Source organism: Centrocercus urophasianus, unplaced genomic scaffold (assembly GCF_019232065.1).
Source record: "Centrocercus urophasianus isolate 14NV4802_14NV808 unplaced genomic scaffold, USGS_Curo_1.0 seq_12, whole genome shotgun sequence".
NCBI classification, from domain to species: Eukaryota; Metazoa; Chordata; class Aves; order Galliformes; family Phasianidae; genus Centrocercus; species Centrocercus urophasianus.
The window spans coordinates 39,057,234-39,070,577 of record NW_024884364.1 but is presented as its reverse complement, the minus strand read 5'-3'; positions in this window follow the sequence as shown (position 1 = coordinate 39,070,577).

Sequence of the window (13,344 nt, the reverse complement as noted above, 5' to 3'; positions counted from 1 at the left end):
CAGATTGAGAAAGTTTTAAAACGTATTGAGACATTTTTTTCCCCTCTTTTTGTGTTCTTCTGATTCAGCTGTCCTTTGCACCAATTTATTCCCCTGCTGCAAAGAAAAATCACACGCTTTCTCTGTAGATGTCAGATCTCTGTGGATGTAGATCTCTGTAGAGTTGTGTGGGGTTGTAGAAGAGTGCTCTGGCCTGCAATGGGTGCAACACCATAAAATGCCCAGACCAAGGCTCCTGCTGGCTGCCAGGAGCAAATTCTGGCTATAGGTGACAAAGTATGACAGTATCCTTTGTGGCATGTAATAGGAGGTGCATAACAGTTTCTTACTCTCTGTGGATGAAGGAAAGGAGAGGAGAGATGCATATGACATTGGTGAGTGGGGATTACATATCCTTCTCACAAAAAAAGAGCCAAGAATGAAATTGCTTTATTGCACCAACCTGGCAGTCACTTTCTTGAGTCATGTAAAAACAAGTCAGCGTAGTGCTGAAACAAAGAGGAGCCTTTCATGTCTGAAGAGGAGAATTCACGCTGAATATGTTTGGATTTTCTTCTCTCATAATTGTTGCCTGCATAAAAATGGTCTTTTCTAACATCAGCTGGAGAGTCCTTTTAAAAGAAAAAATAGAATTCTAATGAAGCAGATGCTAATGAGAGCTCTGTCAAAAACTGTCAGTTATTACCACAATGTTCATTGATGTTTGTGGAGCAGCAGAGTATTAATTGACCTCCTGATAGAAGATCCCTGCAGCAGAATGAGAATTAAAACAAAGCTTTTGGACTCCAGCGTTACAATAGGGAAGACAGCTCTGAAGGTCATCAAGACAATCCTAAAAAAACTTCCTCTACAGAGAAGTGAAAGTAATTGGATTAACAAAATACCTTCATATTCAATGCAGAAGTCAAAATGAGTTGTCCTCTAGCAGTAAAAAAAACGCTATGTATGAGGTCTAGATAAGGAATAGTGTGCTGCTTTTTTTGCTCTCTATACATGCCTCTGGGTGCCCTCAACATAGTTGTAGTCCGTAAATTCTTCGTATGCCTTAATGCCAACAAAAGGTTTTTGAGAGCTGTTTTCAATCAATTTCGTGGTTAAAAAACAAACAAACAAACAAACAAACAAACAAAGAACGAATAAAACCAAGCTGAAGCTCAGAGAATCTGGTACTTCTTCTGGAAGTTTGGGGATGGTGGAATTGCTTCAGCACTGTCATCACAAGTCATAATGACTGCCACCCTGAAGACCTTCATTATTCCATGGAAGGAATAAATTGTCCAAAGATGAGTAAGATTTCTCATCTGAGAGAACAGGAGGAACTGCACTGGAAAAAAAAAAAAAAAAAGCCTGAGAGAGAAAGACTAATCTGATGAAGTTAGATGAAGTACTTTTGCCTAGAAGAGTACTGTGACAGAGTCCATAAAAATGTGTAACCAAGTTGCAGTTGACTTGCCTAATCTATAAATGTCAGGTTTAATTCATTTATTTCAAATTGTTAAGAGCTTGTGTACACTGTAATCTATGTATAAATTCTAGGACAAATAGCAATCAATAACTCAGCCCTGCCTGACATTTCTAGAGGAGTGCAGTAGAGTTGCTTTTCTGTGGGCAAGACCCACAGACACTGCCTGGTTGTGCTGATGGCACAAGTTACACAGGTTGTTGTCAGTTTGACTGAAATCTGAAGGAAAACCACTCGAAGCAGAGATTCTCGAATCCCATTTAACTGTGATGAACAGTTCTGTAGTCTTATCTTCCACAAATATAAAAGGCAAATGTACATATTGTGGGGAAGGCATGAAATAGGGTAAGAAGAGAGAAAGTCAAGAGCAATGCATTCAGAGATATATCCATCCAGCTGAGCATATCACCTCTTTCACAATTCTGTGCACAAACAAGGAGATTGAATTTTGGTATATTTAGGCTTTTTATGCCATTTAATCACAGAACTCCAGAATGGCTGAGAAAGGCAAAGACCTCTGGGTCCATCTGGCCCAAACCCTGCTCAAAAGCAGACACCCACAGCAGGGTATCCAGGACCATGTCCAGACAGCTTCTCATTGTCTCTAAGAAGGAGACAACAATCTCTCTGGGCACTCTGTGCCAGTTGGTCTGTTACCTGCACAGCACAGAAGTGCTTCTTGATGTTCAGAAGGAACACCTGGTGTTCCAGTTTATGCCCACTGCCTCTTGTCTTGGCACCACTGAAAAGAGGCTGACTCCATCCTCTTCACACCTTCCCTTCAGGAATTTATACACATTCATGAGATCTCCCTGATCTTCTCTTGTCCAGGATGAAAAGTCTCAGCTTTCACAACCTCTCCATACAGGAGAGGTGCTCCAGTCCCTTTATCATCCTGGTGAAGATGGCCATCTACTTACCTGACTCATCGCATATCAAAATTTCCACACAACAGAGAGCTCAAAAAACGCACCACATGCCTTGGAGGAGTGACAGAATGAAAACTCCCAGCAGTGTGAATTAGATTCCCATCATGGCTGAGAAAGGGTTGAGCTTTCCATTAGGCAGCAGGAAACCCAGTGAAATGGATTCTAACAACTGGATTTCTGCATGCCAAAGTGAGAGCAGTCCCAGCCTCATGGTCATGAAACAGCTTCTGAATAGAACATTAGAACAAACCAAGTCTCAAGAGTTATGAATGGACTGTACTGATCTAGTTCGTAGTGTGTGAAATAGTACAGTTGAGATAACTCCCTCTCAAGCTTTCAGAAGTTTATGTGGGCCATTTCAGCTTCATGAGTAACAGACTTGGAGAAAAAGCAGTGTTTTTCCATGTTTGTTTCACTTGTCTGTAGCTTTCTGCCTGAAAGACCTGATTTATCTCTCACTGAAGCTGATGGGAATGCTTTTTCCACACCGACTGGAAAATAATGTCTCATTCATTTCTGTGACTTGTGCTTCTGTGGAAAAGAGTTAGAAGGGTGTTTGTCAGTGACTGGTTGAAGTGGCCATCATTTCAGCAGGACTAGCTGGCTACACTCTGGCAATGAGGTCAATTTGTGCAGAAGGGCCTGAATGTACTGTTGGTCTTTCTTATCGTACTGAGCAGTACAGCCCTACACAAAGAGTACCATGGGATGACCCTTGAGCTATGCTAACTCCTAGCCTGAGGACAGGGACTATTCTGAAGAAAAATAATTACCCTGGGCCAAAACTATCCCAGGGATTTCTGCAGTGGTTTAAAAGTACATCTGACCAAGTTGCAGTGCTGCAGAATCCTTTGTGGTGTTGAATTTCATAGACGTAACCACAGTCTGGGTCTGCTTAAAGCAAGCCTCAAACCTAAGTACTGAATACAGGCCTAACTGATGACCTTTCAAAAGAGAAAAGGCAGGCACCTTCATTTTCTTGGTATTATTTAACCAGAAACTTTACACAGGATAGAAAACTGGTGTGGTGGTTTTTTTGGGTTTTTTGTTTTTTTTTTTTTTTTTCATAATTAATAAGTTGAAGTAGAAATACTATGGCTGAAAATTCAAATCTGTTAGTTCACACAGTACATTGCAGGAAATGATTTGGCCTTGATGCAGATGCTTACAGTTCTGCCGTGGATGTAGGAGCCACAAAAGCAACTGAAACAAATACTGGATGGGAGAAAAAACGGTGCAACTACAGATTGGAGTAAGCCTCACTTTGTTAGCAGCAATTTTGTAAATGGCTTGGCAGTCCTTCTGTCAATAGTCTTTTAAATAGCAAAGCATAACTCATTCAGTCTTTTTGAGTAGGATAAGACTTTGACAAAGCCAATGTCTGCAGCCAGATGTGATCTATTCTGTGTCACCCCTAGCTTAGTGATATATCAAACCATTGTTGAAATAGCAGATTACTAGAGAAGTTAGAAGTACTACAAAAGACAGTAGGATAATGCCAGATTTGTGATCCCAAGCTATGTGACAGAATAAGAACAATTTTGAAAGCTTCAGTATCAACCAGAATAGAAATGCAGCTTTTACTATTTCAGTAATAGCTTTATTTACAAACTATCTTTAAACCATATGAAACTACTCAGTGTGCTATAATAACATCAATTAAAATCCAGTAATGAACTTAACAATGTAGCCCATAATGGAAAAAAAAAAAAAAAAAAAATCACATATTAATGTGGATCATCTTCCCATACTGAAGAGAAATATTCCAATGAAAGACACTATAATGAGCATCATACTGAACATCTTTAATGTAATACAAGATAGAAATAAGACAGAGGGGAAAATACTATGGAAAAAATCAAGTGCTGTCCAGAATGTTCATCAGCTTCTTTACTTGATACTTTGAATACACAAGTCTTCAAACACACAACGAAAGCCAGCCATTGTCCCAAGTCTTTTTGAGCTGCACTTCCAAGTAAAGATCCCTTCAAATCCACTCTGGCCAAAGGCAGGGCATCTGGGAGGTTTCTTCCAGGATCACTGCCTCATATTGATTGGTACTGGTACAACACTGACAACAGGAGGTTTTCTACAAGCCGGTTGAGATAGGTGTCTGAAGTTTTTTGTTGGCAGTCCTTAGTTTCTACTGAAAGATTACAGGTGTCTAAATCACTTCCAAAGCCTTCTGAAAATTGTCTAGAACTGGAAAACATACTTACGACTACATTTACAGTAAATTTAGTTACAAGAGTTAATTTTATAGTTTCTGAGAGCTGAATTTAATTTTACATTCAAAAATTCATCTCTATAACATAGTAAAAAAAATATCAAAAGGTTACATTCTTATCCTCAGTCTGCTTATTGTGTGCATGTAAATTATTTGTAACATCAGAAAGCGTGAGCAATAGCAGCTAGATAAATGTTTCATCCAGTAAGCAATATGCAAATTTACTAAAAAAGAAGTGCTTTCCTCTCAAAACGAGGGCCCTTTGAAGAGGCACACAACTCATTCAAAAATAGCAGAATGAAATACACAATGTGCAGAGCTAGAAAATATGTGACACAGAAAGTAAAGAAGAGAATGATTATTAGAGTACTTTCATTTAGTAGCTACGTTTCTTCTCTTAAAATATGCTACTGCACTGTAGTTACTATGCTGCTTTCTGTGCTTGTCTCTGTTTACCTTTCCAGCAGTGTGTTTTAACCATTTATACCTTCATTTGTTGCTATTTTGTTATTTTTGCTTACTACTATAATGTCTGATATTTCTTTTTTAAACGTAGATAGACTTAATGTGTTTCAAAGAAAAAAGATCTAGTCAGAGATGTATTTAACAAAGTGGAAGAGATTCTCTAATAGGAAGATGTGACTAAGAAAAAAACAGTATACAGTAATCAGAGAATAAAACTTGCATAAAAAAATACACTGACTGGGAAAATTCAGATTTGCTCTCAGCCTGTATGTGGTGGGAGGAGATACACTTTAGGAGCTACACTGAATGTTCCCAAGGAGAGAGATGGAAGATCTTGTCTGGTCTGGTCATGATTCAAGAGACAATGATGCTAGTGAGAGGTGGCAGGCAAATGGAAAGCTGTCTGGATATGGAGGCAGTGCTGGGAGGCCTAGCAGTCCAGAACAAAACAAGCACCCCTTCTCCCACCCCACTGCCCCACTTCAGTGCACTGGCTGCTCATGCTTAGTTGTGGGAGGTAAGGAATTTGGCAGCTGACCTATGCTATCCAACTCCTATCATCCTGTCATTTTCTTTAATGAGTACTGAGTGCATATGTCCTTGAAATGATGATGGTGCAGAATATTTTCAGGTTCTTGAATGTCAAAGTAAAATTTGAGAAACATTATCAGTATCAAAGGTCTTTGATCTTCTTTACACTAGATAGAAATGTGCTACGAGCCTTACTGGATTTGCATCAGCATTTGTGAGTGATGAAGAGATCGGTGCCAGCACCTTTTGCTCAATTTGCTGCAGCCTTCCAGCTTGCTGGGATTGTTGGCTGATACCCCTACCGTGGCTAGTGGGTGGAAAGCCTCTGTAAACAGTCTGTCAAGTTTAATTGGACTGCTTGGTAAATACACTGTTATTAAACAAGGATGTGCCTCTGTGTGGTGTTGAACTGCTCTCCTTGATCCGGCTGGGGACTTCAGCAGCTTGGAACTTCTCAGGATAAAACCCAAGGTGTTTGCTGTTCCTCTCACCAAATACTATTGCAATTTCATCACTGATGTTATTACTATCAGGACTAAGCTTTAAAACTTGTAGAAGGCCTTTGAGCCCTGTTTGATCAATGCATGGCATAACAGCAAGGCTCTCCAACACTATTAAGCACGTATTGGGAAGCTAGATTGCAGTTGCTGATCCAGGCTGTGACAATGCAGCCAAATGAGCCCTGCTGCTGAGTGTTTGTTTTCTCAAAGCCCTGGGGATGAGTGCCTATGGGCAAATCTTGAGTTCATTAAAATGAAATATGCTCCTGGTGTGCATGATTGCCAAGGAAGGTGATGTAAGTGTTCCCTGGGCAGAGAGAAGTAGTATGTACGTGTGCCTATGTGATAATGTGCCCACTGTGATTTTTGACAAAATTTAATGAATTCCAAAGGCCTGACTCGTGATTTCTGAGCATTATCATGCAGTAATATGTGTTTGTTTGGTTGTAGGTACTGATGCCTGAAGCAGAAATTTTTAGGAGACATTTATTTAATGATAAAAAATGTGTTATCAAGTCAAAGTGCTGATATTAATTCCGTGAGCCAGCCTTCTTGCTTGCTTTGATTGTCCTACCTCACACAGAGATGTGATGTTGACCATAACAAAGGAGTGTCAGCATACCCTCCTGGTAGTGATAAATGCTATTCATTCCAAACAGGCAGTTACTTGGAGAGGGTAAGGAATAATTTCAGACTTACACAGAGAGAGGAAATCCTCTGTCCTAGAATCAGCCCTGCAGCCAGCACCAGCTCCACAACCGTCAGGGACTTCCCAGCTAGAAGTTCTCATTTCACAGGCTTCTCGTTCAGATAAGGTGAGCAAGATGAAAACTATCCAATTTCTAGTGGTAACATTGCATTTTGTCTTGCTTTTTCTTCAAAGATTTGTTCAAAAAGCCATGTCAAAAAATTGCAGTCTGCTTTGTGCAGTTCAAGTACTTCTGTTCATTCAGTTTCCTGCCAGACAGAGTGCTGCCTGCCTCATTTCCAGCATTCTCCCTGCAAAGAAAAGCATAGCACTAGAAATTAAGCAAACAAATAAGCCCACCTGCTTTTACTGTTCAAACATATCTAGAAATAATTACATTATTGCATTAATCAACTTGGTACTTGAGGAGGAAAAAGGTTTTCATTTTACGTAGTGCAAGTCACTTTACAGCTCGTTTGGTTTCTGAACAGGTAGTAAAAAGAAGCACTACGCTTTTGAAAAAAAATGTGTTTTTGCTAGTAAAAAGTAGCTGCTTCGGCTAGAACAGCTCAGATTTAGCACCATCAGTTTGTAGTGCTGCACATAAACTTTCAGTCCCTCACTTCTGGACCAGAAGAATCCAGCTGGCAGCAGCCATACAGGTAAAGGAGACACTTGACAACTTTATGCCTTCTTCAATCACGCTCTGAATTCCGGAGTCACTTGCTCGTATCTCACAAAGCTTCAAACATCTTTACTTCAGATACTGACAACAGGACATGAATCCGAACTGCTGAAGTGATTGCTGCTCTCTGGCCAAGAATGCAGTTGTTTCATGACTGTGTCGTGTTCGCAGTGCACTGAGCCCAGAAATAAATCTCTCATCACTTTTCATCTCCTGAGCTAGAGTGCGGGAAAAGCAGAATTGCAGGCCAAGATAAGATAACGTGGTCAAATCACCGTATGGAGACCAGGAAGCAATGGAAATGGCAGCATGGTCCTGTCTGGCTCTACAGCTCAAGCAAGGCCAGCTTGCAGGCTTTTTTGCACCTTGATGCAAATAAAGGCTGGCACCCAGGACACTTTAGGAAACTGCCTATGGCAAGCTCCCAAGCCATAGGTAGGACTGTAGCTAATTCCAGGGAAAGGCTGGCCTTACACTTATGATGCAGCAATAATGCCTGGGGGAATGGCCTTGCCATCAGTGAAAGTATACTTAATAAACCATGTTTGAACAAACACCAGATATTGTGATTTTATTTCAGTTTTTGATTTGTTTTAATATAAATAATAATTATCACTTGTGGAAACATGAATATGTTCTTTGTTGTATAAAACAGAAAAGGACGTGCTGTATCCTGCAAAGTCCAAGAGGACCTGAAACTGCTGAACCCTTGACAACATTGGACCAGAAGATTCCTTATGCATGCAGCTCCAGGTGTTTCAGTAGAGTCTCTTACTCTTCACAGAAGTCTCCCTTTCCTGGAGGGCAGAGCTGATGCCATCTTCTCACCTGCTTTGCTCAGCCACCCAACACAGAAGTTAGACCAGAGCCTGGCACGTCTTGACCCTAATGCACTCTATTGCCCATATTGCTGGAAAGATGAAAACAGTGCAGAACCAACCGTGCCCAAAAACGAACTGTATTTTAAATGACTATTAACAGTACTAATTAGTTATTTCTGATTTGCTGGATTTAATTCAATAAATTTTGGCAAGTCATTGAATATATTCTTTCCAGAATCAAATAAGCATCCATCATTCAAACTAGGTGCAATTGACAGCTCATTATATCTAAGTGACTACTACTGATTAGCAAAACCCAGGCCAAGAGTTTGCAAATCTCTAAAATTCATCACCTGGCTTTCAGAGGCCCTGTTATTCAGCTCTGTTAGCCTCAGGGGAGTCTGGCAGCAGCTTTGCACTTCCCAGACTCAGGTCATTTCCTTGACTGGATAAGTATAGATTTATAAACCTACACTTCCACTTAAAATTGCAATATGCTTGCTAAATCCATGCCATTTCAAGAAAATAAAAGATCGAAACCATAAGGTAGGCTAATGGACTTTAGAGAACTGCACTAGGCACATTTTTCATGTTGCTTTTTTAATCCCAGTCTCCCTGAGGTCCCCTTCATAGGGTGGATCTGTCAAACCTGGGCAGAAGGACAAATCTGCAAGGAGGGAGGTGGAGGCCAGTGAGGAGGGGGCTGCACCCAGCTTAGGACAACTGACCCCAGGGCACTCCCTGCTCTCCTTTCTCCCTCTCTCTCCTTGGAGAAACCCCAAACCAGCCTCCCCACACCTGAACAGGAGAGACAAGACAGCATTAACGGGAAGAAACTGCATTGTTTCACCTAATCTGTGCTGTCACTGTGAGGTCAGGCGACGTGCTGGATGCCAGCGTTCACTCACACAGCAAGGGGAACAAGTTGTAGAGGAGGGCTGTAGGTGCAGCTGAGGCAAAAGAATCATAAAACAGCCCAGGTCAGAAGGGGTTTCAGAATATCACCAGCTCCAGCTTTTTGTGGGAAAAGGGTGATAGATGAGATGATCAAGCAACTTGTTCAGTCACATCTTGAAAACTTCCAGTGACAGGGATTCTGCCACGTCCCTGGGGAAGTTGTTCCAGGGATCAACTCTTCTGTCAGTAAAAAAAAATCTTTTATCAAGGAAGAATCACTGTCTTTGTACAATTTGTACCCATTGCCACTTGTTCTTCCACGTGGCTCCTTGTGAAGAGAGAGCCTCTGTCCTCATAATAGCCACTCTGGAATATTGTGATAAAGTCTCCCCTAAGCCTTCTCCGGAGTGAAAAGCCCTAACTGATTCAGTCCTTCTTCACAGGCTGGTGTCTCCAGCTCTCTGACCCTTTGCAGCTTTCCTTTTGTCCTTCTCCAGTCAGAACTGAACTGAACACAGTGCACTGGAGCAGCCTCATGAGTGGGATGATAACATTTCTCTCTCCATGCAGAAGGTGGTCCCTAGTCTCAAACCCCACCACTCAGCCCTCACATTAGGCTCAGCGGGAGCATAAAGTGGGAGGGCAGCCAGCAGATGTCTCAGGATGAAGAGTGTGACCACTGCTTACCTGGAGAAGTGATGATCCAATTCCTTTCATAAATTACCCCAAACTGCACCTGACCCCAAATGGAAACAGTCAAACTATACATTTTCTTCACTGATGAACAGAAAAGGAGGCTATATCACAAAAACTAATATTTTTTGCTAAGAAAATCTGACAAAGAACATGAATGATTATTCTGGCAGAATAAGAAAAACTGTGCTAACTCCAACTGCACTAGCGCTCATTTAGCTTATCCTATTATGAAGATGATGCTGTAACAGTGCTGCCATCTGCAGTTTCACCTTCTGCTTCTGAATTTCTCTGCTTTCAAAAATTGTTGCAAGAACTGCTATTGTCAAAATCAACTTGGTGTTACAGAGCTTTTCCCCTTTTCTGTGACCTTAGTGGTAATTAAGTGTCTCATTCTCACAGGGAAAAAACATGAAGCATGAATAGGACCTGCTGGCCTGTCTGCTGATTTATGGGTCAAGTCTCCAGTTGTCCACAGACAACATTTTTACGGCTCTGGTTAAGAAGCTCTGCTGATTTAAGGGTCTCACCAGAAATGTGTGCATAATAAATTATCTAAAAATTATAATTCAGATTGATCCTCCATGATTCATATCACCTTCCTCTATTAAATAGCAGTTTTAGAAGTCTAACCAGGGCAACACAGGCTGACAAGTTGTGATATTATGCTGTATGTGGTAAGTGAACATGGTAGCAAATTTGAGTAAACAGTATTTGGTCCCAATTTGAGATATCAGCAAAAAGCAGAGGCTTGAGGAGATACAAGGGATAAATGGGCACCGTTTCAGGATAAATGCTTCCCAACATCTCACACATTAATTCTTGAGGGTCTGAATCTGCGTTAATTTCTTTCCTTACTTGAGTAAAATTTTCCAGCAAACTGTCTGCAGTAGAAGACCCAGCCTCCAGTATAATAAACTGGTCCTGCCTGCTTAGGAAAAACTGAGGGCTACTTGGTGTCCTCAAAATATTTATGGGGTGGATTACATGATTACATGATACGTGTAAAAAGGTGTGGTAAAGTGAATACTGTTTTCTTGTTTGGGGTTAATCTTCTGTTAGCAAAGGTTTATTGCATCTCCAGTTGACAGGACTGGGGACCTGGAAATACCTGCTGTGTCCTGTGCCCTCCAAATGTCTGTCTAGCAAAATCAAGGCTGTAGATAGCACCTGTCTGTCTTGGTCTGACAGTAAGAAGAAACACAGGCAGCTTGAGTACTAGGAACTGGGAAATGCTAGGAAAAACAAATGCACACACACACACACACACAAAAAAGAGCAAATTACAGCACAGATTCTCACATTGGCTAAGTGTCACATTGCATTTTTTTCCAAGCAGATGCATGACAGCATTCTCAGCCTCTGAGCATGACGTAAACCAGGAGACAATCTAAAAATGTAATTACCCACTTTTAGTCTTTACCTCAGCATATCCCAGTAAAATGGCTCTGCTTGTTTCTGTTCACACTTCATAAGCTGGTGGGACTTGGACAGGGCTTCCAGGGATTCCTTTTCCTACCTGGGTTGTGCCTCCATGCATGCTTCTGTGTACCTCTTGCAGAGCCCATGAGAAGCTGCCTCAGGTTATGGAGGCTGTGCAAGACCTGTCTAGGGACCCCAGGACCCAGATGAGCTGGTTCTGGAAGAAATTATCCGTCAGGTATAGATGCAATTCATACTGTCCATCAGGTATTGATGTGATGGTTTTTCCCATGTGCATCAGCCACCACTCATGTGTGAGGGTTGAAGGCAGTCTTTATGGTCAGATGTACTTGTCATACTGCTGGAAAGTTACCTGGAAAATGGAGTGAATTTACAGGATCTTCAGGTTCTCTTTTTCTAGGAAGTATGCATGGGGCTTTAAGGAAGAATGCAGTGAGTCATGAGGACCCATTAATTCCCCAATGACTTTTGCTACTGCATCAGTCACTCATTGTGATCATCCTGACTCTTGGGTTTCAGTGCTCATTTCAAGAGGTCATTAGAACATTTAAGAACACCTGATGGTGGTATGGGATGTGAAAAATCCAATGGATTCCTTCATACTATGCCCACTCTTGGATCATCCTGGCAGTAAACTGGTTTCTGGTATCTGATTGAAGGGATTTGGGTTTGGACAGTGAGCCAAACCACAGTTTCAAACCCTAAGAAGTATGGTCTCCTGTTGCTCATCAGACTTCCTGAACCCGAGTTAACCCTGGTACTTTGCCAGTGCCCACTAACACGTACTGTTTTAACTCAGAGGTTTGGAATGAACCAATTTAGTCTATTTGCTATGAAGCCCATAGACCATTATTATCTCTCAAATGTAGAGGCTGGTCTTTTAGAGGGTTATGTTCCCCTAGTCAAATACAGCATATGCCACAGGCCAAAATGATGGTGTTACACCACTCTGTAGTTAAAGGCCACTCACTGGCTCTTCAGTCTCAGCTTCTTTAATTATCACTCCACACAGCTACGAACTCTTCTACTTCAACCACAGAATCGTATGAACACTGCCCTCTCTGTCTGTTATAACTCAATATCCTATATGAACACGTAGCTCCACTACTCTGCACATCCATACCTTGCCCTCCTTTCCAAAAAATTCAGTGTCTCATCCTCCACTCCGTATGTATAGCCAGGGTTGCTCCTTCCCATGTTTAGAATTCAGCACTTTTTTTTCTTAAACTTCAGGTGATTAGTGATTGCTCAGCTCTTTAATTTGTCTAGATCTCTCTGCAAGGCCTTTCCAGACTTGACAGGATCAGCAATTCGCCACAATTTAGTATTATCAAAATAAAGCAGGAACCCTACAATCAGTTGCAAAGGTAGCTGTCCAGATGGCTCTTGATTATCTCCAAAAATGGAGACTGCACTACCTCTTTGGGCAACCTGTTCCAGTGCTCCATCACCCTTACCGTAAAGAAGTTCTTCTGCATGTTAGTATGGAACTTCCTATGTACAAGTTTTAGGCCATTAATCATTGTGCTATTGCTACACACCACTGAGAAGAGCATAGCCTTATTCATTTGCCTCTCGCCTCCCCTTAGATATTTATAAACATTTATAAGATTCCCCCCGTCTTATGTTCCCCAGGCTAACCAGACCCGCGTTACTTAGCCTTTCCTCTAATGTGAGGTGCTCTAAGCCCTTTATTAACTTTGTGGCCCACTGCTGGATTCCATTTAGAAGATCCCTATGACATGGTACTCAAGTGCACTTTTGTGAGTCTCCTTACCAAGTCAGAGGCCAATGGGCTGGGGAACTGGCCCTTCACTGTGCTGGGTGACCAGCCCCACAACTGTGGGACAATGCAAGGGGCAGGGGAAAGGCTCATAGGCACCCCTGACCACAACAATCATTTCTTGAGGTGTAGAATAGAGCATCTTGAGATTGCACACAACGTGAAGAAGGAACCAGAGGTTGAAGAGGACACGGATCGAGATGGTTTGGGAAAGAAAAGT